At 45.0% G+C, this 11,630-nt stretch overlaps 1 pseudogene; it reads right to left on the minus strand.

Annotated features, from left to right (window-relative positions):
- Positions 1-10,840: 10,840 nt before the first annotated feature.
- LOC111743686 lies at positions 10,841-10,958 on the minus strand (annotated as a pseudogene).
- Positions 10,959-11,630: the final 672 nt, after the last annotated feature.

Raw genomic sequence — 11,630 nt, forward strand, 5'->3', positions numbered from 1 at the left:
GGTGAGCACCTGGCTGCCTCGCCAACAAGCTTCAGAAACCGGCTGTCGAAATGGCAGCCGTCATTGCGCTGGCCCAGATGTTGTGCTCTGCGGGGACACGGTTCCCATCCGAACTCCCCCAAGAGGGTGACAGATCGGCGCTCTCTGACATGGCCAGCAAACCCCAGAGCTGCGAAGACAAACTCAAGTTCTAAGGAGCCCAAACTTTCCCTCCGTGCTGATGGCCACTCTTCACTGTCCCTCATTTGGCCACGTTGCATGTCATTGTCCCCCTAACCTGAGGGTCTTTGCATTCAAGGCCAGGAGTGCGGGCGGACTGGGCTCCGCATTCTCAGGAAACTCAGAACGGTGTGCTCTTAAAAGCCCGCTCCACTCCCCGACCCCGACAGCCTTCTAGGACTTCGAAACGTGCCCCACTTTGCCTGGCGAGCTTGGAGAGCCGAAAGCTGCGGCTTTCTGGAGGGGCCGACTGTCCGGGAGAGCAGACTCTGGGCTGGGAGAAGCAGAAGGGCATCGGATACGGGCGTCAGTGGGATGAGAAGCTAGCGAAGGGACATGGTTTGGCTGGTCGCTACTCCTCCCCGTTCGGGTTGGACTGAGGGGTCGCTGGAAAAGGCACTGCTTGCTCGGTGCCACCAGGAGCGGGCGACTGTTTTATGTTTGTGTTTCCAAAATGGAAAACATTTTGTAAAGGAGAGCAGCTGGCCATGCAGACATCTCCCCACGGCCGTGCTGAGCGGGAAGCCGGAAACACACAGCTCGCAGAGTGGGAAAGCAACGGGGGTTTGGGGGCGTCAGTCTGGCCCACCAGGCCTGGCTCAGCAGCCAGTTTTTCTGTTTGTTTGTTTAGGAATGTTCCAGTACAAAAACGGTTCAATCTGAAGTCTCCCCGGGCCCGTGATCATGCTAATCACGCCCGCCCTGGCTTGGATTTCCATCCCGATGAACTTGGGGAGGCCCCCGCCCAGGCCCAGATGTTGTCTGGCAGCAGAAGTGGCAGTGATGGATGGGAGTTTTCCTCGTCCACCCAGATGTTCTGCTGTCTTGGAGATGAGGCCCCGTTAGCTCGTTCCCGGCCCTCAGATACTTATAATTTATCCCAAAGTTGGTCAGCGCTCTCCATGGATGCCTGCGTTGGGTCCTGTGCTGTGAACGGGCCTGGGTCTCCCCAGGGGTGCCGTTTCGAGTCCGTGTTTGCCAAGCAGATGTGTCTAGATGTCTCCCACTGGACGGAATCCTGGTCACTCTCTTGGCAGGAGACCGAGGCGGTCATTGTTCTGTAGAACAGGAATTTGGCAAGATAATCACAAGGTCTTGGCACGTTCCATGAAAAAGAAGACGTCTGTGCAATCGCGGGGTGACTCTGGGAAGAGAAGGGGTCTCGGGGAAGCTTAACCCTTCAGGGGCCCTTGGGAGATGCTTCTCCACAAGGTCCTCCCCGGAAGAGCCAAGGACCTTCTCATCTCCAAGAACTATGTAGGTTTGGAGGAGAGAAGGTTGGAGGCCGGTGGTGGCCATTGAGTGCCTTCGGGTCTGAGAGCTGCGGGGAGTTGCAGGTGCTCTCGGGTCCCGGGCCGGGGGAAGCGCACCACTTACGGGGCTGTTCTCGAGAGTCCCCACAAGGGGGCCCTCGTGAGCTTTGGTTGGGGCGCTTGGGCACCGGGTGAAACCTGGCTTCGCCCCCTCCAGCTTCGGCCTCCCGCCCCGGGCCACCCGGCGCCCTGGCCGACCGACGCTGGTGCAGGGGGAGCCCCTGGAAGGCCGTCTCGGGGCCCGCGGGGCCCGCGCTCTCTCCCGCATGGGGAGCTTCGCTTCCACTCGCACTTGGGGACCGAAGGGTGAGGGTACTGGGGTCACTCGGCCTCGGATCCTTTCAAAGAAGTTTGCGACACGGAACAAAACCTCCAGTGGAAACCACAAGAAAGGGCGTCTGGGAAGCTTCGTGAAGGACGCGGCGAAACGTCCTGGCTCCTCGGGGCCTGCCCCGAAGACGCATAGAGGGGGACTTTGGGGTCAGCCACTACAGGAAACATGGACGTTTTAAAGGCAAGGAAATTATCGTAATTTAACAAATCAATTTTTCTTGCATTGTGTTGAGATTAAGTCCGTGGTCTCTCTCATACATTCAAAATAAGCAACTTCCCTGGAGTGCAATTTTGTGGGAAAACCTACATCATGTTTTGCAAAAAAACCCATTTCGTGAGGAGTTACCAGATTTTATTTTAAGAGAAATGGTCATATTTAATTATGGCATTATTTTACCGTCTAGAAAATTAATGTGCTTTCAGAGTTTCAGGAGAAAGGCCGGCTGGAAGTCCGAACCCTATTTTTAAATTACCATACAAATGGAATCCCGAAGACGCAAAGATCGGCATTGGCTTCAGTGTTGCGGACGAGGAGCAGGAAAATGCGTCGGCTCCATAAATGTTAAACAGACAGGCCTGTTCTCCTTGCTGTCCCTGGTGACTCTGGACCCGGCTTCTTATCGCAGGGCGAGTGACACGGCTCAGGGGGCAGCGGCAGCTCTGACCGGATGACCACACGGGTTCGACACCGGCACCCACGTCACCACCCCAGTAACGAGCCACAGTTTCTGTGCAGCTCGAGTCTGCAAAGCTCACACTGCCTCGTCCGCTGGGGCCTCCTGACGAGCCCCAGCTGGAGTTGGTGTCGTGATTGTCCCCACATTACAGACGGGGAGACAGAGGCTCAGGAAGGAGCGCTCAGCGTGTCCCGCTCCAGGCACACAGGTCGGCAGGTGGAAAGGCCCCAGCTCCGAGCCGGGCCTGGGACCTGTAAACTCCAGGCTCCTTCCAGCTGCACACGTGGCCCCTGGGCTTCGCTCACACGTACGGGGCACCTACTGTGTGCCTGGCCACGGGGAGGCGGAGGTGCTTCTCCTGGGGCGCACGGTCTGGTATTTGGAGCCAGGGCAACAGAACCTGGAGATGCTCTCTGCCCCGCTGGTCCAGTCAGCCGAGGGACGGGCAAGGAGAGGGCCCCGGCGGGGTGCGGGGAGCTCGCTGGCTGCGTGCCTCTCGAGACTCTCGCAGGGCGAGGAGCTGACAGGTGGAGAGCTGTAATGGGCACTCCAAGGCTGCGAAGGTAGCGAGAAGGTGTGAAGCAGCAGAAAGGCGAGGGAGGCGTAATTAGTCCCGGTGACGGTGGGCACCGGCCGAGGGGCTGTCGTCGGGAGAGGTGGCGAGGAGGGCCGGAGTGTTCCTAGCTGAGGGGGCCATGTGGGGGAGGAGCGGGAGCAGGTGGGCGTGTTGAAAGGCAGGGCAGCACCCAGGTGGCACTGCCACAGCCTCGGGGTACACGATGACAGCCGACATCGGGTTAGTTAGTTAGTTACATGTTTATTCTGACTCCATTCGGTAACTGGCACATCAAGCATGAGGCTGATGCAGACGGGGACAGGTCATTTTTAAATAAGTGCAATTGATTAGGTTGATTTGGAGACAAACGTGCACCCAAGGACAGTGGCAATCAGATGTGGCCAAATGGCCGTGGTGGCACATGGTGACAGGTGGTTGGGACCCCCAGGGCGCTAAGGCCCTGTTGGTTTGTGTTTTGGATGACTTAGTGTATGTGGGCGGGGGGGACGCTGGGGGACGGAGGGGCTCGGGGGCACCTATGGGAGCCCACCTCAGTCTCTGGCATTGAGACGAGGCTGGGGCAGTGCGGTGCTGTGGGGCCGCCACAGGAGACAGGAGAGCCAGCCTGGTGCTGCTGAGAGGTGGGGTGAAGGCAGGGAGGAGGGGAGGCATTGGTGTGCGATTCTCAGCCTGGACACTGGGGGGCCGGCCGGCCGGCAGCTCCTGAGGTGAAGAACTGGATGGAGTTCTGTTTTGGGGTGAGCTATTTGAGCAGCAAACGGGGCATCGAGGAGGGGCCAGTCATGAGGGGCTGTCTGGGCCCCCGCGTCTGCGATGTACACGTGGGGTGAAGACAGAGGGTGGAAGTCAGCCAGAGGGAGAACCCCAAGGAGAACGGCCTCAAGGGAAAGACCAGGCGGAGGCCGACGGGGACGCTCAGAGGGGAGCAGAGAGCTGGGAGCAGGTTCTTTATAAGTGAGGGTGCAGATAAAATACCGGACACCCACTTAAGTTTAATTCCCAGATCACGACGAAAAATTTTTTTAGTATCAGTGTGTCAAAATATTGCATGGATAAGTATAGAGAAGAGAGATGAACCCAGAAGGATCGAGAGATCGTGTTTTATGGCTTCGTTGTTACTTTTATATAAGTTATCTTGTGCCATACACAGAGCAAAAGAAAAGAATCGGAAGTTACAGAAAAGCAAGAAGGTGACATAAAAGCTCGCCCACAATCGCGTCCTGCAGAGTGAAGGGCCAGTCACCTGCCGATTCACGTTACACTTCAGATCCTAGAGTCTGGGATGCCGAGAGGGCCGGCACGGGGACTCTGGTCCCCTTTGAATGTCCATCTACAGCACCGCCTGTCCCATGGCAGGCACACATCACAATTTTATTGCATGGATGAATAAATCCTTCTGGAGCTGTTTTCTTAACACGCACATACATACATTTATCCAATTTTTTTATACAAAAAATGAGATCATCCTGTGTATATTACTTGAAATCTATGTTTTTAACTTAATAATAGCTTTTGGAAAGCTTTGAGGAAGGTTGGCTTTTTAGGACCGGAGGAGACTAAGTCATAAGCGCATTCTTCGAGGGAGGGACAGGAGGAAATCGAAGTGGCATGAGCCAGAGATGCAGTGACCAGGGGAGGGAGGCATGCTACTCACGAGGAGACCAACAAAAACAGGCTAAACTCTTCAGACAAAAGCAATGCGTGGCTTGCAGTGGCATTTCCGAAATGTATTAAAAAGGTGTAAAATGAAAAGCGAAAGTTGCTCTCTACCCTGAAGCTCTGAATGCTCCCCTAAAGTGAATCATTTCAACAGTTTCTTGTGCATCCTCCCAGAAAACAGATTCACACTGATCTCTGCATATAAATGTATATGTTTTTAATTTGGCTATTAATTTTTTTTTTTTATGAATGCAATCTTTCTATACACATTGTTTTGTGTTTTGATTTTTACACTTACACTATCAGTGATGTCTTTCCATCTGGGACTTATCTCTTCATGGAAAAGACAAAACCGTATGCTGCTGTAGAGATAATCTTGATTTAGTTAACCAGCCCTCTGCAGGTGGTCATTTAGACTGTGGTCCAAAAAAGGTTTTTTTGCTATTATTATGTATGACAAATATGCTGGGCATCCCCTTAATGTATCTTGGTATAAATTTTTTATGTGTCCTTTGGAGAAATTTCTAACAAGGAAATTGTGTGCACACGTAACATGTTGACAGATTTAACCAAACTGTCCTCTAAAAAAGCCGTTTCGATTTACCCTCCGCCAATGGTATCTGAGAGTTTCATTGTCCTTACATCTCTGGCTACACTGGATATTATCAAACTTTTTACTTTTTGCAAATCTGACATATGAACAATAGAAGAAAAATTACAAGTTATAAAAGTTTGTGGCTATTCACACATTTTTGTGCCTATAAATAAATAAGGGGCACAAGTTAATGAGCAGATTCTCCACTAACTTGGATTCATACCCTTCTGATTATTTTTACTGCCACCACGCTGGGTCAAGCCACCATCATTCCCCACCCGAAGGACTTACAGGGGCCCCTCACTGTTTCCTCAGCACCCACTCTGCCCCTGTAATCTATTCTCCATGGAACAGCAAGTGTAATCTTTGAAAAATGTGAATCGTCCTCCTGCTCCTGCGATGTGGCTCTCTGAATATTCACTGCATATAACTAGGTTTGATGTAAAGTATCCTTTTTCAGAAAGTAGAGAAGCCTCTGAGTGCCCTGGCCCCGAAGTGAACTGAAATGAGACCTGGGGACACTTCGGATGGCAAATATCGACGTCAGCATTGCCTGTGGTAAGAAGCTGGTGGAGAACAAGGAGATAGGGTGATTGCAGGTTGCTGGTACTGCCTGACACCCGGGAGAAGCAAATATGAATGCTCTCCTGACAAAAACACGATCATTGTATGGGTCCAAGATTTCCCAGGAAGTAAGATCAACCACATAGAGGTTCTCAATTAAAGATCACCAGATACACAAGTAAACAACTCGCTATGGAGTAAGAGTTAGCAGGAAGAGACACTTATATCCCAAGAGCATCAGATGTTGGAATTACTATCACAGAATAAAAACTATTATGTATAAAATATTTAATGAAATAAAATATGGATTTTTTTTTAAAAAAATGAGCAACGAACATGAGCCTGTAAAACTGACCAAGCAGGTTTTAAAAAGAATCAAACAAAACTTTAAGAAATAAAAATATAATTGTTGATATAAAAACTTAGTGGCTGGATCACAGGGCAGTTAGATACAGTTGAAAAGGGAATCAGTGAACTGGAAAATAGGTGTAAAGAAATCACCTAGAATTCAGGAAAGAAAGAGAGGGGGCTGAAAACTGAGAAAAAAGCGTTAAGAGACATAGGAGCTATAACGAGAAAGTCTAACTAATGTCTCCTAGAAGGAGAGATAAGAAAGGGTAGAGGAGAAGCAATAAGTGAAAAAAAAAGTCTCATAATTTTCTAGAAATGATAAAAGACACCAATCCACTGGTATCAAGAAGGACAGGATTGATAAAAATAAATCAATACATGAACCTGCCTAATACCAAAGATAAAAAGAAAAGAGCTTCAACCTAGGCTTTTGTATCCAGCCAAATAACCTTTTAAAAACAAGATAAAACAAAGATATTTTCAGATAAACAATACTGAGAGTGTACACCACTATTTTAAATGACCTTCTACACTAAAGACTTTAGGAAGAAGGAAGGTCTGATTTTTAAGAAGCTATTAACGAGCAAATAATTCAAAAATGTTGTAAATCTAAAAAAAAAAAAGAAAAGAAATAAATAAGTGGATAATATCTAATTTTGTAGGGTCAAAAAAAAAAAGGACATAACTAAAATACTGGAAAACAGTAGCATATTATTTGAGAGAAGAATGATTAGATTAGTGTTCCAAATTCCTTGCATTATGAGGAACGAGGTTAAGATATGAAGATGTTATAATTTCAGAGGTAGCCAGTAAAATAATAGAAGTATTGTGTAACTTCTAAACCAGAAGAGAGAAAAAAGTAATAGGAATAAATATAACCCAACTAATCCCTTGAATACCAAAAAAAAAAAAAAAAAAAAAAAAAAGCATATAGAACACAATTGTAGAAAATAGAAAATGATAAAAACAAATCTGATTTACTTGCCAGTTAACAGACATTAATGAATCGGAGTTTTAAAACTCCTGCTATATGTTATTTACATGCTTGAAGCATAACGCCACAGAAAGTTTAAAAGCAAAGGGATTGAAAAACACTCACCAAATACTCAATAAATGGAACCGATATCGGACAAAATAGGAGACGCTATTAAGGACAGAGGTCACTCTATAAAAGATCCGATCTGCAGGAATATATGACCATAAAATAGCATTAAAATATACAAAGCAAAAATTGTTATAGATATAGGGAGATACTGACAAATCCATCATCATAATGAGAGATTTTAGCACAACACTTTCAATTACTTATAGGTCAAGCAGACAAAAGGTCAGTAAGTGCAGAAGATTTAAAAACACAATCAACAGACCTAATTCATTTTATATATGTATGTACACGCATGCATGTGCCCAGGTATATGTGTTATGTAAATATATCTACACACATATATGTGTATATATACACACACATAGAGAGAGAGAAAATCGTGCCCAACAATTAGAAAATGCACATTCTTTCCAAGCACACAAGCAACATTTACAAAAACTGACTCCGTACTAGGCCATAGAAGAAGTCTCAACAAATTCGAAGAATCAATATCATCTAGGTCACCTTTCTAACCACAATGCGACTAAATTAAAAGTCAGAAATTTTTTAAAAATTTAAATTCTATGTGTTTGGAAATTAAAAAAAAAAACAAAACTTCTAAAACACTCAGGCATCAATAAAGAAATCAAAATAAAGGTTTAGAAAAATACGGAACTTAGAGCTAAGCAAAAAGTGAAAATAGTGAATATATCAAAATATGCAGAATGCAGAGAAAGCAAGACTTCCAGGTAAGCGTCCAGGTTTATAAGCTTATATTTCGAAGAGGAAAGTCTGAAAATTAAAGATACTTATCCAACTTAAAAAGTTAGAACACGATAAATAGTGTAAGTCCAAATAAAGCAAACGAAAGGAGATGATAAAGGGAAAAAGCAGACAACAATAAAATGGAAAACAAAGCTCTGAAAGAGAGAAGGTCGTTTCTCTGAAATCCTTAATAAATCGGGTAAAGCTCTGGTAAGACTGGTCAACGAGAGAGAAAGGAACTGTGGGTAGGTGGGAGAGAAGAGAAAGAGAAATTAATAATATTAGGAATAAAAAGGGCCATATCTACAGATCCAGCAGATATGTGTGTGTGTATATATATATATATATCTCCTCTTTTATATATATATATATATAAAATTTAAAATTTATAATCTCACCCCACAATAGAAAAAAAACGAAACAAAACAAAAAAACCTAAGCCAAGTGCGTTTACGGATAAATTCTGCTAAACTCTAAAGAAGCAGATCGTTCCAATTTTACATGAACTCTTCCGAAGAGTAGAAAACGGAGAGCACCCCAGCTCCCCTCTCGCCCTCTACCAAGGCACGTCCAGGTTTTGTGGAGTCTGCGGTTATTCAGTCTGGGAGACTCTGTTAAGGAAAAGAGTGCAAATCGCTACAAAAATCCAAAACTGGCATCAAAGTAAATATTGATTTAGAATGAGAAAAAAAATCGCGAGAAAGTACAAATTCTATGAAGTTCGCAAATACCACAAACACAACGCGACCCAGAAAAACAGCATATAATTTTTCTTTCTTCTACGACAGTTTCTTTTTGTGTTTTTGGCGTTGTGTAGTCTTTGCCTCTCCGTAAGACCAAGACTGTGTATTTTCATTTTCTACGGCAAGAGTAGAAAGCCTATCCAGTCTTTCTTTTGCCTTTGTTGACCAAAAGTCATTTGGTTACTGACAGTTAGAAAGTTTTATTTTTCCAGCTCCATAACTTATTGTTCTACTGTCGTCCCTTTGGGGGGTTGTTATCAGATTTTGGAAAACCTGCTTTGTTTCTCTCACATATGAGCTGTGTTTGACAGCATCCCATGGGCTAGCTCTGGCCCTGCACGCTTGACGCCCTGTCTCTCCTCCACCCACATGGTTTTGCTGACCGGTACTAGAGGACACATTCAGGGGCACCTCCATGTCATGACAGTGGGGAGGTGGGTGGCTCATTGAGAGGTGGGAGTGTCCCTGGGCACCAGCCCCACTCGCTCAGGTTGCAGCATGTTATTACACAAAGGCGTGGCTGCAAAACACACGGACCCATCCCACGATGGAAAATAATTCGCAGCCGAACGCCTTGAGCTGGAGCCCCCGCGAGCCTGTGGTCACGTTGACATTTTACAGCAAGAAGCCAAGTGATGGAAGGAATGTCCTCGGTAAAATACTCACGAACAGAACACGGTCATTTACAAAAAGATCGTGCAGTGTGGCCACGTTGGGTCTGTCCCACTAACGCGAGAGTGTTTAATATCAGAACAATCTCTAAACGTCGTTCACCGCATTCACCGATTAAAATAGAAAAACCATACGCTCTACTCGTAGATGCAGGAAAAGCATTTGATAAAGTCCCACGCCCATTCACTATTTTAGATAAATCTTACCAGAAGAGAAACAGTTTGAAATATCTTTATGCTGGTTAAGGGCTTTACCAAAATCCCTACATTGTGATAATTCTTCATGGTGAAATACTGAACTTTTGAGATCGGGAGTAAGAAAGGATGCCACCATCACAATGAGGCCAATTACTTTCAACATTTACTGAAGGTCCTGGTGGTATAAGAAAAAGAAATAAAAGGAATAAGAATTAGAAAAGAAATTAAGTTATAACTGTTTGCAGATACGATTATCTATGTACCGAACTCGAAATCTACAGAAAAATTATTAGAAACAATAAGAGTGAGTAGCAAGATGGCTGGATAAAAAAAATCCATGTACAAAAATCAATTCCATTGTGTAACAGCAACACGTGGTTGGGGGGTGATGCCATTCACAATAGTAGGAAAAAGTATAAGGTGCCTAGGAATAAATCTAATAAAAATAAGCAAGACGCATTTGGAAAAAATTATTAAAATGTATTGAAAGACATTAAAAAAGATATAAGTAAATTAAGTGATATATTCATGAACAGGAAATATTAAGAGATGTCTGTTCTCTATAAGCCGATCCACAGACGATCTATTCCAGTCAAAATCCCAAGCAGGTTATTTTATTTTTTTTTTAATGATCTTGATAAGATAGTTATAAAATTTATATAAAAGAGTGAAAGTGTCGGATTTGAAGAAAAATAAGATATGGAGATGTGCTGTATCAGAGATCAAGATTTATAGGGAATAGAGTAATTGTAACATGGTGTATTCTGTGAAGAGATAAGTAAATTGACCAAAGGAACAGCAGAGGGGCTCCGATGCTGACTCGTGAAACGTATAAGCCTGATAGGTGTCAGGGCTCCTGATCAGTGGGGAAGGGATCGCGGCTCCACAAACAGGGCCGGGACAGTGCTCATCCACATGGAAAATGAAAGGAAATCGGACCCCTTCCTCACGCCGTACCCCCAAATCAATTTCTTTCTTTTTCTCCATTTTCATTTATTTTTTATTTTTTAGGCGAGGCAATCCTTGGTTGACCTCATAGATTGCAAGGACCTTGTTAGTTTACAATCCCTTATTTTTTTATTTATTGTTTACATCTACAGCACCTGGACTTCCTAGGTGGTCTCCCATCCAAGGACTAACCAGGCCCGACCTGCTTAGCTTCCGAGATCAGACGGAATCGGGCTTGTTCAGGGTGGCATGGCCCTAGACTCCAAATCAATTTTGAATCGATAAAAGACTTCACTGTAAATGCCAAGATGCTGAAGCTTTTAGAAGAAGATGTAGAAGAATATCTTTATGATCCCAAGAGAGTAAAAAAAAATTTTTTTTAACAAAACGCAAAAAGTGTTAACACTGAAAGTCAGGCTGATAAACGTGACTACATTAAAATTAGGAACTTCTGTTACTCCAAAGACACCATGAAGAGAATGATAAAGAAAGCCACAGCCCAGGAGAAGAGACACAAAGCCCACACAACCAGCGAAAGCTTCAGACGTGGACTCTACAAAGTTCTCTGAATCGTAAGGAAAAGACTAACAACACAATAGAGAAAGGCACAGCCAGTATTTCACAGAAGAGTTGACAGAATGTTAAATGATGCCCCGTAGAGATATGCAAATCTCTTAATAGTCAGCACCAGGCAAATTAAAACCCAGGGAGGTAACATTTTTACGCTCATTAGATTATCGAAAACCACGAATTCCTAAAATAGCCAGTGGAGGGGGAGATTGGTGGGCACCCAGTCGGTGGGAACGTGAACGGAGATAACTACTTTGGAAAACAGTCTTATAAATTCACTTTATAAAAGTTTACAGTGTGAGGCCAGCGGCTTACAAACATTTTCTGTGACTCCAGAAATACACTTTGACATCGACACCTGAC

Source organism: Pteropus vampyrus, unplaced genomic scaffold (assembly GCF_000151845.1).
Source record: "Pteropus vampyrus isolate Shadow unplaced genomic scaffold, Pvam_2.0 Scaffold118, whole genome shotgun sequence".
Classification (NCBI taxonomy): domain Eukaryota; kingdom Metazoa; phylum Chordata; class Mammalia; order Chiroptera; family Pteropodidae; genus Pteropus; species Pteropus vampyrus.